A 12,813-nucleotide genomic window follows, 5' to 3' on the forward strand; every position below is an offset into this window, starting at 1 on the left:
GGTCAAAATATCAATTGTTTTATGTAAATTATGTTCGAGCTTTAATGAAATTCGTCGCGTTTGATGATTTTTCTTTGATTTAGTTGAACTGTCATTTGAAATGTATGTGTATAGCGTCGGATAGCCGGTTTCAGAGTACATAATTAATCACATAAAGTACATGAGACAATAGGGATGTACCACAATTGTAGAAGAGGTTCGATTCAAGGCCCATAACGCAAAAGAAACTATCCATAGAGGCAGGAACCTCGAAATTAGAGGAGTACTCGTTCTAAAGATAACTTCTACCTCCTCAGGTTGTGACAAGTGGCGCTGCATGTGCGTTACTTGTCGCAACCTGTGAGTTTTCCCTTTTTTCCTAGAACCGTTTATTTAAAACATTTTATTTCTTAAACCGTGCGTCCAAATCTCAAACCGTTTTCGCTGTTGGATTTCTCGTGTCGAGATCTTTAAAACTAGATTCCATGTTGATAGGTTTTAATAAATTTTTTCTCACGAAAAAATCGGATGAAAAAACCATGACTCCTGTGAAAGAAAAAAAATAAAAAACATGTTTTTTCTGAAAGGCACAATCATGCCTTCACAGAAGCAAATCGCGCCTCTCATAGAAGGGAACAAAGATTTTTTTTTCGTTTCCAAGAGACATGGCCGTGCTTCTCGCAAAAGAAAAACCGTGCCTCTCACGAAAGTGAAAAAAAACACATTTTCGGTTTCCTCGCGGAAGAAAAATCCGTGCCTCTCATAGAAGCAAAACCGTGCCTCTCACGAAAGAGAAGACATTTTTTGTTTCCGAGAGGCACGGTCATGCCTCTCGCGAAAGAAAAACCGTGCCACTTATGAAAGGAAATATTTTTTTTCCGTTTTCGAGAGGCACCAGTCGTGCCTCGCGTGAAAACAAACGCGTGATTCTCGCGGAAGCAAAACCGTGCTTCTCGTGAAAGAAAAAAGATGTATTTTTCATAAATTTTTTTCCAAAAGCTAATATTGACCGGTGAAAAACCAAAAAGCCGAAAATGCGTGCTTAATAATAAAAGAAACACAAAATTCGGATAGAGCGCCCAAAGCGCGACACGTGGCGGCGGCTGAGAGCGCGACACATAGCGGCGGCTGAGGCGCCCCAAGTGGTGCACTCTCAGTCCACCCACAAGTGATTGTTGGAAAGCTTTCAAAGGAGTGCTCATCTACTAGTTGCTCCCCAGTAACCTGGGACCTACGCTCTGATCTATCTAAGCCTTTGCAGCGCCATCTCATCCTTACTATGAACTTCATCACTAATAATGACAAAATATGATACTCGTCATTGACTACTTTGTCCAAGTTGACTTTTTTCAACCATCTTGGCCTAAAATCATGCAGAATAACCTTTTCCGTCATTACCTCTATGCTAAGTTTTCATGTGAAAATAGAAGAGGGGTACATATAAGTTAGGTGAACCAAAACATTTTTGTAATTTCAATTGAAACATTGGGTTCCCTCCTATATTTCAATTTAAACAGGATTGGCACTGCTGGCACATCCCAGATGAACTTCAACATTGATCATCTATCCAGATCAATTAATCAAGAGGAGTTGGAACAACCTTTCTATATGAAAGAAGTGGATGATGTCATTAATTCTATGCCTAATGACAAATCCCCTAGACCTGATGGTTTTAATGGCATTTTCATGAAGAAATGCTGGCATATTATTGTTGGGGAACGCAGTAATTTCAAAAAAATTCCTACGCACACGCAAGATCATGGTGATGCATAGCAACGAGAGGGGAGAGTGTTGTCTACGTACCCACGCAGACCGACTGCGGAAGCGTTGACGCAACGTAGAGGAAGTAGTCGTACGTCTTCCCGATCCGACCGATCCAAGCACCGTTACTCCGGCACCTCCGAGTTCTTAGCACACGTACAGCTCGATGACGATCCCCGGGCTCCGATCCAGCAAAGCGTCGGGGAGGAGTTCCGTCAGCACGACGGCGTGGTGACGATCTTGATGTTCTACCGTCGCAGGGCTTCGCCTAAGCACTGCTACAATATAATCGAGGTGGAATATGGTGGCAGGGGGCACCGCACACGGCTAAGGAACGATCTCAATGATCAACTTGTGTGTCTAGGGGTGTCGCCTGCCTCCGTATATAAAGGAGCCAAGGGGAGGGGGCCGGCCGGCCAAGGAGGGCGCGCCAAGGGAGTCCTACTCCCTCTGGGAGTAGGATTCCTCCCCCAATCCTAGTTGGAGTAGGATTCGCTGAGGGGGAAAGAGAGAGAGGGGGGCCGGCCACCTCTCCTTGTCCTAATAGGACTAGGGGAGGGGGGAGGCGCGCGGCCCATCTTGGGCTGCCCCTTCTCCTTTCCACTAAAGCCCATTAAGGCCCATACAGCTCCCGGGGGGTTCCGGTAACCTCCCGGTACTCCGGTAAAATACCGATTTCACCCGGAACACTTCCGATATCCAAACATAGGCTTCCAATATATCAATCTTTATGTCTCAACCATTTCGAGACTCCTCGTCATGTCCGTGATCACATCCGGGACTCCAAACTAACTTCGGTACATCAAAATGCATAAACTCATAATAATTGTCATCGTAACGTTAAGCGTGCGGACCCTACGGTTCGAGAACAATGTAGACATGATCGAGACACGTCTCCGGTCAATAACCAATAGCGGGACCTGGATGCCCATATTGGCTCCTACATATTCTACGAAGATCTTTATCGGTCAGACCGCATAACAACATACGTTGTTCCCTTTGTCATCGGTATGTTACTTGCCCGAGATTCGATCGTCGATATCCAATACCTAGTTCAATCTCGTTACCGGCAAGTCCCTTTACTCGTTCCGTAATACATCATCTCACAACTAACTCATTAGTTGCAATGCTTGCAAGGCTTATGTGATGTGCATTACCGAGAGGGCCTAGAGATACCTCTCCAACAATCGGAGTGACAAATCCTAATCTCAAAATACGCCAACCCAACATCTACCTTTGGAGACACCTGTAGAGCTCCTTTATAATCACCCAGTTACGTTGTGACATTTGGTAGCACACAAAGTGTTCCTCCGGTAAACGGGAGTTGCATAATCTCATAGTCATAGGAACATTATAAGTCATGAAGAAAGCAATAGCAACATACTAAACGATCGGGTGCTAAGCTAATGAAATGGGTCATGTCAATCAGATCATTCAACTAATGATGTGACCTCGTTAATCAAATAACAACACCTTGTTCATGGTTAGGAAACATAACCATCTTTGATTAACGAGCTAGTCAAGTAGAGGCATACTAGTGACACTAAGTTTGTCTATGTATTCACACATGTATTATGTTTCCGGTTAATACAATTCTAGCATGAATAATAAACATTTATCATGATATAAGGAAATAAATAATAACTTTATTATTGCCTCTAGGGCATATTTCCTTCAATTATTAAAGAGAGTATCTATAAATTTCTTCAGGATTTCCAATCTGAGAGTGTGGATCTTGCTCCAGTTAATACTGCTTATATTGCCCTGATCCCTAAGAAAGAAAACCCAGAAACTCCCAATGACTTCAGGCCCATCTCCTTGGTAAGTATGCCTATCAAAATCCTTACTAAGCTTCTTGCAAACAAAGTCCAAAAATGCATCATTCCTGTGATAAGCAAGAATCAATATGGTTTCATCAAAACCAGGAATATTCAGGATTGTCTTGCATGGTCTTTTGAGTACATCCATATGTGCCACAAGTCTAAGATTTTTTTTTCATTTTCAAAGTGGACTTTGAGAAAGCATTTGACAAAATCAACTATGGGGCCATCCTTTTCATGCTCAAACACCTAGGGTTTGGAGACAAATGGATTAGATGGATCAATAACATCCTACAGACTGCCTCTGCTTCTGTAATTTTAAATGGTGTACATGGGAAGAAAATCAAATGCAAATGTGGAGTAAGACAAGGGGACCCTCTCTCCCCTCTTTTATTTGTTATTGATGCTGAATTGCTATAGATCCTGATTAACCAAGCTTGGCACAATGGCCAGATCAATACTCCCATTGAGCAACCTGCTTCCATGTCATACCCTATTGTCCAATATGCTGATGGCACCTTAGTTATTATGCCAGCTGTGCCTCATCAGATTTCACATGTTATGAAGACTTTAAAGACATTTTCAGATTTCACTGGACTTCAGGTAAATTTCCACAAATCCTCTCTTGTACCCATTAACATCTCTGATGAAAAAGCCACTCAACTTGCCAATATTTTGGGCTGTAAAAAAGAAAGCATGCCTTTCACTTATCTGGGACTGCCAATGGGGTCCACCAGACCAAGAGTTGATGAGTTCATGCCAATGGTTTCTAGATTGGATAAAAGGTTATCTGGGATTGCAACAATGATGTCATATTAAGGTAGACTCACTCACCTCAAGGCTATTATCACTGCACTACCTATATTTGCCATGTGTTGTATCAGGGTGCTCTTCACCATCTTGGACCATTTTGAAAAATCTGGCAGAAGTTTTCTTTGGTATGGTAAGGACATCAATAAATTTGGCAAATGCCTTGTCAAATGGGAACAAGTTTGCTTACCCAAGGATGCTGGTGGTCTTGGCGTTCTAGATCTTAGAGCACACAACAAAGCACTCTTCACCAAATTCCTACACAAGTTCTTCAATAAAATGGATATCCCATGGGTGCAGCTTATTTGGAACAAATACTATGGAAATGGTGAGCTACCACAATTCCCAACTAGGCTTGGCTCATTCTGGTGGAGAGATTGCTGCTCTATTCTTGACAACTACAATGACCTCACAACTTGTATTGCCGGTATTGGTGACACCATTTCTTTATGGCACGACAAATGGAATGACAACCCACTGAAAGACAGCCTCCCACATCTGCACTCCGATGCCATAAACAAAGACATCTCTCCAGAAGGCTTGCATTGAAATTGAGAATGACTTCTATAGCATGTTCCACCTACCTATGTCTTCTGTGGCTATTTAACAGAGCACTGAGCTCATGGTCCTCATTAATGGTGTGATGAGTAATAGTGAACCTGGCATCTGGAAGTTTAAATGGGCCTCTGGACATTACAATGCTAAGAAGGTCTACCTTGAATATTTAGGATGCCCTGAGAAAGCTCCCAAACCTTTCCAATGGATTTGGAAGTCTGGTTGCCTTCCTAAACAAAAATTCTTTTTCTGGCTCCTTCTTCTGGACAGATTAAACACCAGAGATCTTCTCACCAGGAAAAACTTCTACATTGAGAGTTCCATATGTGTTTTATGTGATGATGAGCCTAATGAATACATGAAACATCTCTTCTTCTCATGTGATTTTAGCCAAAACTTTTGGTTATCACTTGGCTTTGAATGGAACACTGATTTGAACTGCAATGATATGCTTATCGAAACCAGAAACAGAACTCAGATTCAGCCCTTTAAAGAATGCCTAATTGCTGGTTGTTGGACAATCTGGAAACACAAAAACAACATCATTTTTTATAACAAGGAAAGGGACTTGAGCTACAGTATTTCCTACTTCAAGGAACATTTTGGCACCATCATGAAAAGAGTCAAACCTAGTTTAAAGGAGGGAATGCAAAGCTGGTTGGACTATTTGTAAACATTTATTTTTTATGCTCCCCTCCTTTGTTGTAATCCATCTGTGTATAACACCCCCCATATTAATGAAAAATAGAGTTACAATAGGGTTTTTACCCTACCGTGTTTGCTCAAAAAAATATATTGTTTTTTGCTTGAGGACAATCTAGGTTAAGTTTTGGAGGCTGGTCAGTGTATTTTTGCGCTCATGTTTAAACCGGATAATCTCAAATTTTCTCAGAGAATCACTTCAATTTGATTACTAATGACTAATGAATACAAAACATTGTGAACCTATTTATTTATTATGTTTCCTAAAATTATGGACTATTTTAGGTGCAAAATCAAGTTATATATTTAAGATAATAAGTGTAGTGATCGATTCTGATCAATAAGAAGCGCACAACAGAGCATAGAGGGGAAGACTTCTTCTAGTACGACCGTGAGAGCTTGTACTAGCGCTCTTTCCAAGTGTTGCTACCTCCATGTCCCTAAACTTTTGTGAAGGCCCCTAGGGTCAATACGCATCGGAGGCCCCCCGATCCTATTCTGCTTGCGTACAGTATATAAAGGAGAGGAAAACCCTTCAGCAGAAGAGTCATCACTCATTCGTCAAGTCACCCATTCACAGCAACCACCACCACTCCCATCTACAGCATCCACCACCATTTCCATAGCAATATCCACTTCCTTAGATTCCATCTCCAATAGCCATAATACTTGCAATTAGGAACAAATCGCAATCTGCAGGGATTGTAAGACCTATAATATCCCCATGTACGTGCATTGAGAGATTGTTGGTTTACTTTAATAATAACATGATTGTTGGTTTACTTTAATAATAACGTTATTTGATGTGTTACGCTATGCTTTTCTCTCTCTTGTTTCTACCTTGTTTTAAGGCCCCGCAGATACCCGTTGGGATATCGAAGATCGATCATGGAGTGGTTGAGTGCAGAGAGGAGCAGAAGGCTATGTCAAACATCGGTGACAGTAAGATTAGTACGATAATTGGAACATATTCTCTAGGGGTACATAAGGTGCATTCATTAAGCGCCAATGTGTTGGTCAGATTATTTGTTAATAACTGGGATGAACCTGCGAGAGGGTAAGGGCCTCGGTTGGGAAATAAAATCTCGATGTTGCGGCAGTTGGTCATGGGGTTATCTGGACGCATCTCCCACAAACAATATGTTGAGAACATATAAGTAGTGATGTTTACCAATGATATTTTGATTATCTAGATAGGATCCCGAGCATAAGTATATACAGCTACAAGTAAAACCTCTAGCCCTGGCCATTTCTTTATCATTATTTCTTCCATTAAACTGTACGATTTGGTCCGGGATAGCGGAGCACTTTTAGTAACAAGTTCTTGCAGAAATCACTTTTCCCAAGGCATCAATTTTCATGGGTTCAATTACCTAGGGTCACTCTAGGAAAAAACTATTAACATCCGAAACCGAATCGAACATAATCAACCACCGAATAACCACAACCGCAGCTAGAACAAGATGTCGGCGCACCACTATTGATGTTCCCCTATAGGAACCGGCTTGACCTTATCGATGAAAGTTGATAAGTCTTGCACGTGCCCCTAAAGACCAGCGCCCCAGAGCCATAGTCATCACATTAAACCTTTGAAATACCAGCCCAAAGATAAAGCACCATCATCCGCCTCAATGCAACTCTCACGAGATAAAAATGTTGGGGGAACACGGTAATTTCAAAAAAAATTCCTATGCATATGCAAGATCCATCTAGGTTATGCATAGCAACGAGAGGGGAGAGTGTTGTCCACGTACCCTCGTAGACCGTAAGTGGAAGCGTTATGACAACGCAGTTGATGTAGTCATACGTCTTCACGATCCGACCGATCCTAGTACCGAAAGTACATCACCTCCGCGGTCTGCACACATTCAGCTCGGTGACGTCCCACGAACTCTTGATCCAGTTGAGTGTTGAGGGAGAGCTTCGTCAGCACAACGGCATGATGACGGTGATAATGAAGCTACTGGCGCAGGGCTTCGCCTAAGCACTGCAACGATATGATCGAGGTGGATTATGGTGGAGGGGGGCACCGCACACGGCTAAGACAATGTCAACTTGTGTGTCTATGGGGTGCCCCCTTCCCCCGTATATAAAGGAGTGGAGGAGGGGGAGGACCGGCCCTCTATGGCGCGCCCTGGAGGAGTCCTACTCCCACCGGGAGTAGGATCCCCCCTTCCCTAGTTGGACTAGGAGAGGAAGGAACACTACTAGGAAAAAGGCTACTAGCAGCGCGGATAAAATGGCTACTAGCAGCGCGGGTACCCGCGCTACTAGTATTGCGCTACAGCTAATAGTTAGTAGTAGCGTGGGTGCACCCGCGCTACTACTAAAAAGTTAGTAGTAGCGCTGGTGCACACCCGCGCTACTACTATTTGAATCCGCGCTACTACTATCAAAATAGTAGTAGCGCTTCTAGTATACTAGGCGCTACTACTATGCTAGATAGTAGTAGCGTCTAGTTTCCCCAGCGCTACTACTAACAAATTATAAATAAAATAAAAATAAAAATTACGTGCATTATTCATAGATAGAAATCAAGGACACGTCCAGTGCAAAATAAATTAAATACACACAACCAAAGGTGGCTACCTTCCCTAGTGTTCCACCACCAGCCTAAACAAACCACTTCTCTACATGTATCTACCAAGACTCGGAGTTCAGACGTCGGAGGACCCGAATCCTCCCTCACCCCGAAAGATGGCGTCGAGGTCCTCCACCTCGGCCACATCCGACATCGTGATCACATGGACGATCATCCATGCGGCGCGGTCGCTGGGCTTCATGTCGAAGTCCACCTCTAAGTGGTTGAAGAGCACGACGCCCACCAGGCTGCCGTAGTCAGTGTCAATCACCCCTACGGCCATGTCGGGAAAGTGAAAACTTGTTAGTATGCATTAGCGTTCAAATCTGGTAGGGTATTTTCTTTCTTTTTAGCACATGCACATGCATCAATAGTAACAACCGGAGGCTAGTCCTTACTTTTTGCATGAGACACGAAGAAGGCCAGGTCCCTCTTTGTTGCACGAATGAATCAAAGGTAAACACTGCCACAAGACATGAAGAAGGTCGGGTCCCCTCCTTCTGTAAATAGCTCAAGTGCCTGAAGTTGCAAGGAATCTTAATACAATGAACTCATAGTAATGCATAATAACAAGAAAAAAAATCGTGAATCCTAAAGAAAAAGATCATTATGTGAGTCAAGATAATGTGGGTAACAGTATTCATTAATAAGAAAAATGGAATGAGATTTCTCAAGTGACATTTGTTTCACCAACAATGATTAATGATGAGGCATGTAAGATTTACCTGCGCAGCATCAGCATACCCTCTGGTCCTTTCAAGAACTTGAAGACCAAGGTTCTAGCTTTCTCCCCATTGACTAGCACAAGTGCAGCAGCACCGTCGCTGTACGTTAGCCCAAGATCTGCTTTTCATAGGAACAGTAAAAGCTCTACTTAACCCAAGATCTGCAATTTTCAGTATCATCTTCTCCTTGTCAACCAATAGATTTTGGGGCTTTAAATCCCTATGATATCAAAGAGGAACAATCGTAAATCACATTAGCAACAATTGCAATATGTTGTATGGGCCGATAAATACAGCAACATAAATCAGAAAACAAAGGTCTAACCGATGAAGGACACCATGGCCATGGCAGTGTGCAATTCCTTTGCATAACTGATACAAAAAACTCTACAAGAAAGTAAAGAAAGTTGTCTATTAGCCCAAAACAGACCTATCAAAATTAAACTGGACTCTGCCATCAGCTATCCAATGAAAATTAACGATAGCATCCTCAAAATAAAGTCATGAAGATGAATTGGTTCCAAAGCTAACAACAAATTAATCTGTACTTGAGTGTATGCAGAATAGAGAACGCCCAGCAGCAGTCAACATTGAGTTTCAACCATTATACTAGCACTACTTAGTTCCTAATTTAGTCTCCTGCAACTAGGCTAGAGTAGTAGAGTTTGCATATTTTTGGACGAATTCAAACCAGCTACAAATTTACAGTGTAGTTCACTCTAATTGCATATCAATGTTCTGCACATTTCCGATGCAAAACTCAGAGTTCAGAATGGGCATATATGAGGAAGTGTCAAGTCCTCAGATCGATGGATAGGAGACTCAGCCGACGTAGCATCGGCAGAAAGCCAAGTGAGCAGGGCAAGGGAAAATCAGCCTCAAAACTAATTAAATTCGCTACCTTGACGACCTGAGTTGGGAGCGGCTTAGGGGCAGGCCCACGACAGTAGGCGTCGACAAACTTCTTGAGGTCAGTGTCAAGGAACTCGAAGATGAGGTAGAGGACGGGCTTCCCTTCACCGCCAGCGCCGCCGCCCTTGGTGGCCTGCTCGATGGCGAGGAGGCGGACGATGTAGAGGGAGCTGGAGAGGAGGCGGAGGAGGGAAATCTCAAGGAGCGCGGTGGTCGGGATCCCTTCGTCGTCTCGTCTATCTCCGGGTGGGTCTTCTTGAGCGCCACCACCTGGCCCGTCGCCTTGTCCTGCGCCTTGTACACCTTGCCGTAGGTGCCCTCCTCGACCTTCTCCAGCTTCTCGTACTTCTCCATGGTGCTTTCGACGGTCCGAGGTCGGAGTCGTCCTCCTCGATGCGGCTTGTGTGATGGGGGCGGAGGGAGGAGGCGCAAACCCTAGGTGGCCTGCCGCAGCACCACCTCGTACACCGCCTCCTCCATCGCCGTCTGCGCCGCCACTAGGCTCGCCCTCAGGGCCGCCGCACCGCCCCACCTCCATGCCGCGGCGGGGAGCAGCCCGGGCTGGCCGTCGCGATGGGCCTTGTCGGCTGGGCGGTGGAGGAAGGCTGCACGCATGTGCGGCCACACGATGGAGGATCCTGGCATGGATCGGAGAAAGGGAGAGATCCCGTCGGCAAAGAAGACGAGAGGAGGTGGAGGGGATGTGAATCGGGGGTGGGTGCGGTGCGGGAGTGGGTGGACTGGGACGGTTGATGGGGTGCGAGATGGGATTGAAAGGCTAGTGGTAGCGCAGGGTATCTCACCGGTGCTACAGATATCCACTTAGCAATAGCGATGGTTTAAAACCCACGCTACTAATACGGTCTGTCCGCGGGGCACGGTCGAGAATATTTACTAATAGCGTGTTATTTCTTGCCACACGCTACTAGTAAATAGTACTAGTAACGCGGGTCATTATAGCGCGCTACTAGTAAATAGTAGTAGCGTGGGTAAATAAAGAGCGCTACTAGTAAGCGTCTGTGTATAAGCATTTCCCTAGTAGTGGAAGGGGGAGGAAGGAGGAAGGGAAGGGGGGCGGCCCCAGCCAATTCGGATTGGTCTTGGGAGGGGGGCCCTCCTAGGCTTCCTTATCCTCTCTCCCACTATGGCCCAATAAGGCCCATATACTTCCCGGGGGGTTCCGGTAACCTCCTAGTACTCCAATAAATGCCCGAAGTCACCCAGAACCATTCCTATGTCCAAACATAGTCATCCAATATATCGATCTTTATGTCTCGACCATTTCGTGACTCCTCATCATGTCCGTGATCATATCCGGGACTTCAAACAACCTTCAGTACATCAAAACACATAAACTCATAATACCTATCGTCAGCGAACGTTAAGCGTGCGGACTCTACGGGTTCGAGAACTATGTAGACATGACCGAGACTCATCTCCGGTCAATAACCAATAGCGGAACATGGATGCTCATATTGGTTCCTACATATTCTACGAAGATCTTTATCGGTCAAACCGCATAACAACATACGTTGTTCCCTTTGTCATCGGTATGTTACTTGACCGAGATTCGATGGTCGGTATTGTTGGAAATATGCCCTAGAGGCAATAATAAAAGGATTATTATTATATTTCCTTGTTCATGATAATTGTCTTTTATTCATGCTATAATTGTGTTATCCGGAAATCGTAATACATATGTGAATACATAGACACCAACATGTCCCTGGTAAGCCTCTAGTTGACTAGCTCATTGATCAACAGATAGTCATGGTTTCCTAACTATGGACATTGGATGTCATTGATAACGAGATAACATCATTAGGAGAATGATGTGATGGACAAGACCCAATCCTAAAAATAGCACAAGATCGTATAGTTCGTTTGCTAGAGTTTTTCCAATGTCAAGTATCTTTTCCTTAGACCATGAGATCATGTAACTCCCGGATACCGTAGGAGTGCTTTGGGTGTACCAAACGTCACAACGTAACTGGGTGACTATAAAGGTATACTGCGGGTATCTCCGAAAGTCTCTGTTGGGTTGACACGGATCAAGACTGGGATTTGTCACTCCGTATGACGGAGAGGTATCTCTGGGCCCACTCGGTAATGCATCATCATAATGAGCTCAAAGTGACCAAGTGTCTGGTCACGGGATCATGCATTACGGTACGAGTAAAGTGACTTGCCGGTAACGAGATTGAACGAGGTATTGGGATACCGACGATCGAATCTCGGGCAAGTAACATACCGATTGACAAAGGGAATTGTATACGGGGTTGCTTGAATCCTCGACATCGTGGTTCATCCGATGAGATCATCGAGGAGCATGTGGGAGCCAACATGGGTATCCAGATCCCGCTGTTGGTTATTGACCGGAGAGCCATCTCGGCCATGTCTACATGTCTCCCGAACCCGTAGGGTCTACACACTTAAGGTTCGGTGACGCTAGGGTTGTAGAGATATGAATATGCAGTAACCCGAAAGTTGTTCGGAGTCCCGGATGAGATCCCGGACGTCACAAGCAGTTTCGGCCATCGAGAGAGTTTCGGGGGTCACCGGTATTGTACCGGGACCACTGGATGGGTCCCAGGGGTCCACCGGGTGGGACCACCCATCCCGGAGGGCCCCATGGGCTGAAGTGGGGAGGGGAACCAGCCCATAGTGGGCTGGTGCGCCCCCCTTGGCCCACCCCATGCGCCTAGGGTTGGAAACCCTAGGGTGGGGTGGGCGCCCCACTTGCCTTGGGGGCCACTCCACCCTTGGCCGCCGCCCCCCTAGGAGATCCCATCTCCTAGGGCCGGCGCCCCCCCTTTGGGAGCCTATATAAAGGGGGGAGGGAGGGGCAGCCGCACCCTTGACTCTTGGCGCCTCCCTCTCCCCTGCTACACCTCTCCCTCTCGCAGTAGAACAGCGAAGCCCTGCTGTGGTGACTCCTGCATTCACCACCACGCCGTCGTGCTGCTTG

General features: G+C 45.1%; 1 long non-coding RNA gene and 1 pseudogene across 1 annotated transcript; both read right to left on the reverse strand.

The window, feature by feature from the left end:
* Nucleotides 1-8,249: 8,249 nt before the first annotated feature.
* Nucleotides 8,250-9,048, reverse strand: LOC119272468. Its single transcript, XR_005134748.1, has 3 exons — nucleotides 8,934-9,048; nucleotides 8,607-8,727; nucleotides 8,250-8,481 (listed from the first exon to the last, which is right to left on the reverse strand). It is a non-coding gene; the product is annotated as an uncharacterized LOC119272468 (long non-coding RNA).
* Nucleotides 9,049-9,059: 11 nt separating this feature from the next.
* On the reverse strand, nucleotides 9,060-10,220 carry LOC119272467 (annotated as a pseudogene).
* Nucleotides 10,221-12,813: the final 2,593 nt, after the last annotated feature.

This window comes from Triticum dicoccoides, chromosome 3A (genome assembly GCF_002162155.2).
Source record: "Triticum dicoccoides isolate Atlit2015 ecotype Zavitan chromosome 3A, WEW_v2.0, whole genome shotgun sequence".
In the NCBI taxonomy this organism is placed as follows: domain Eukaryota; kingdom Viridiplantae; phylum Streptophyta; class Magnoliopsida; order Poales; family Poaceae; genus Triticum; species Triticum dicoccoides.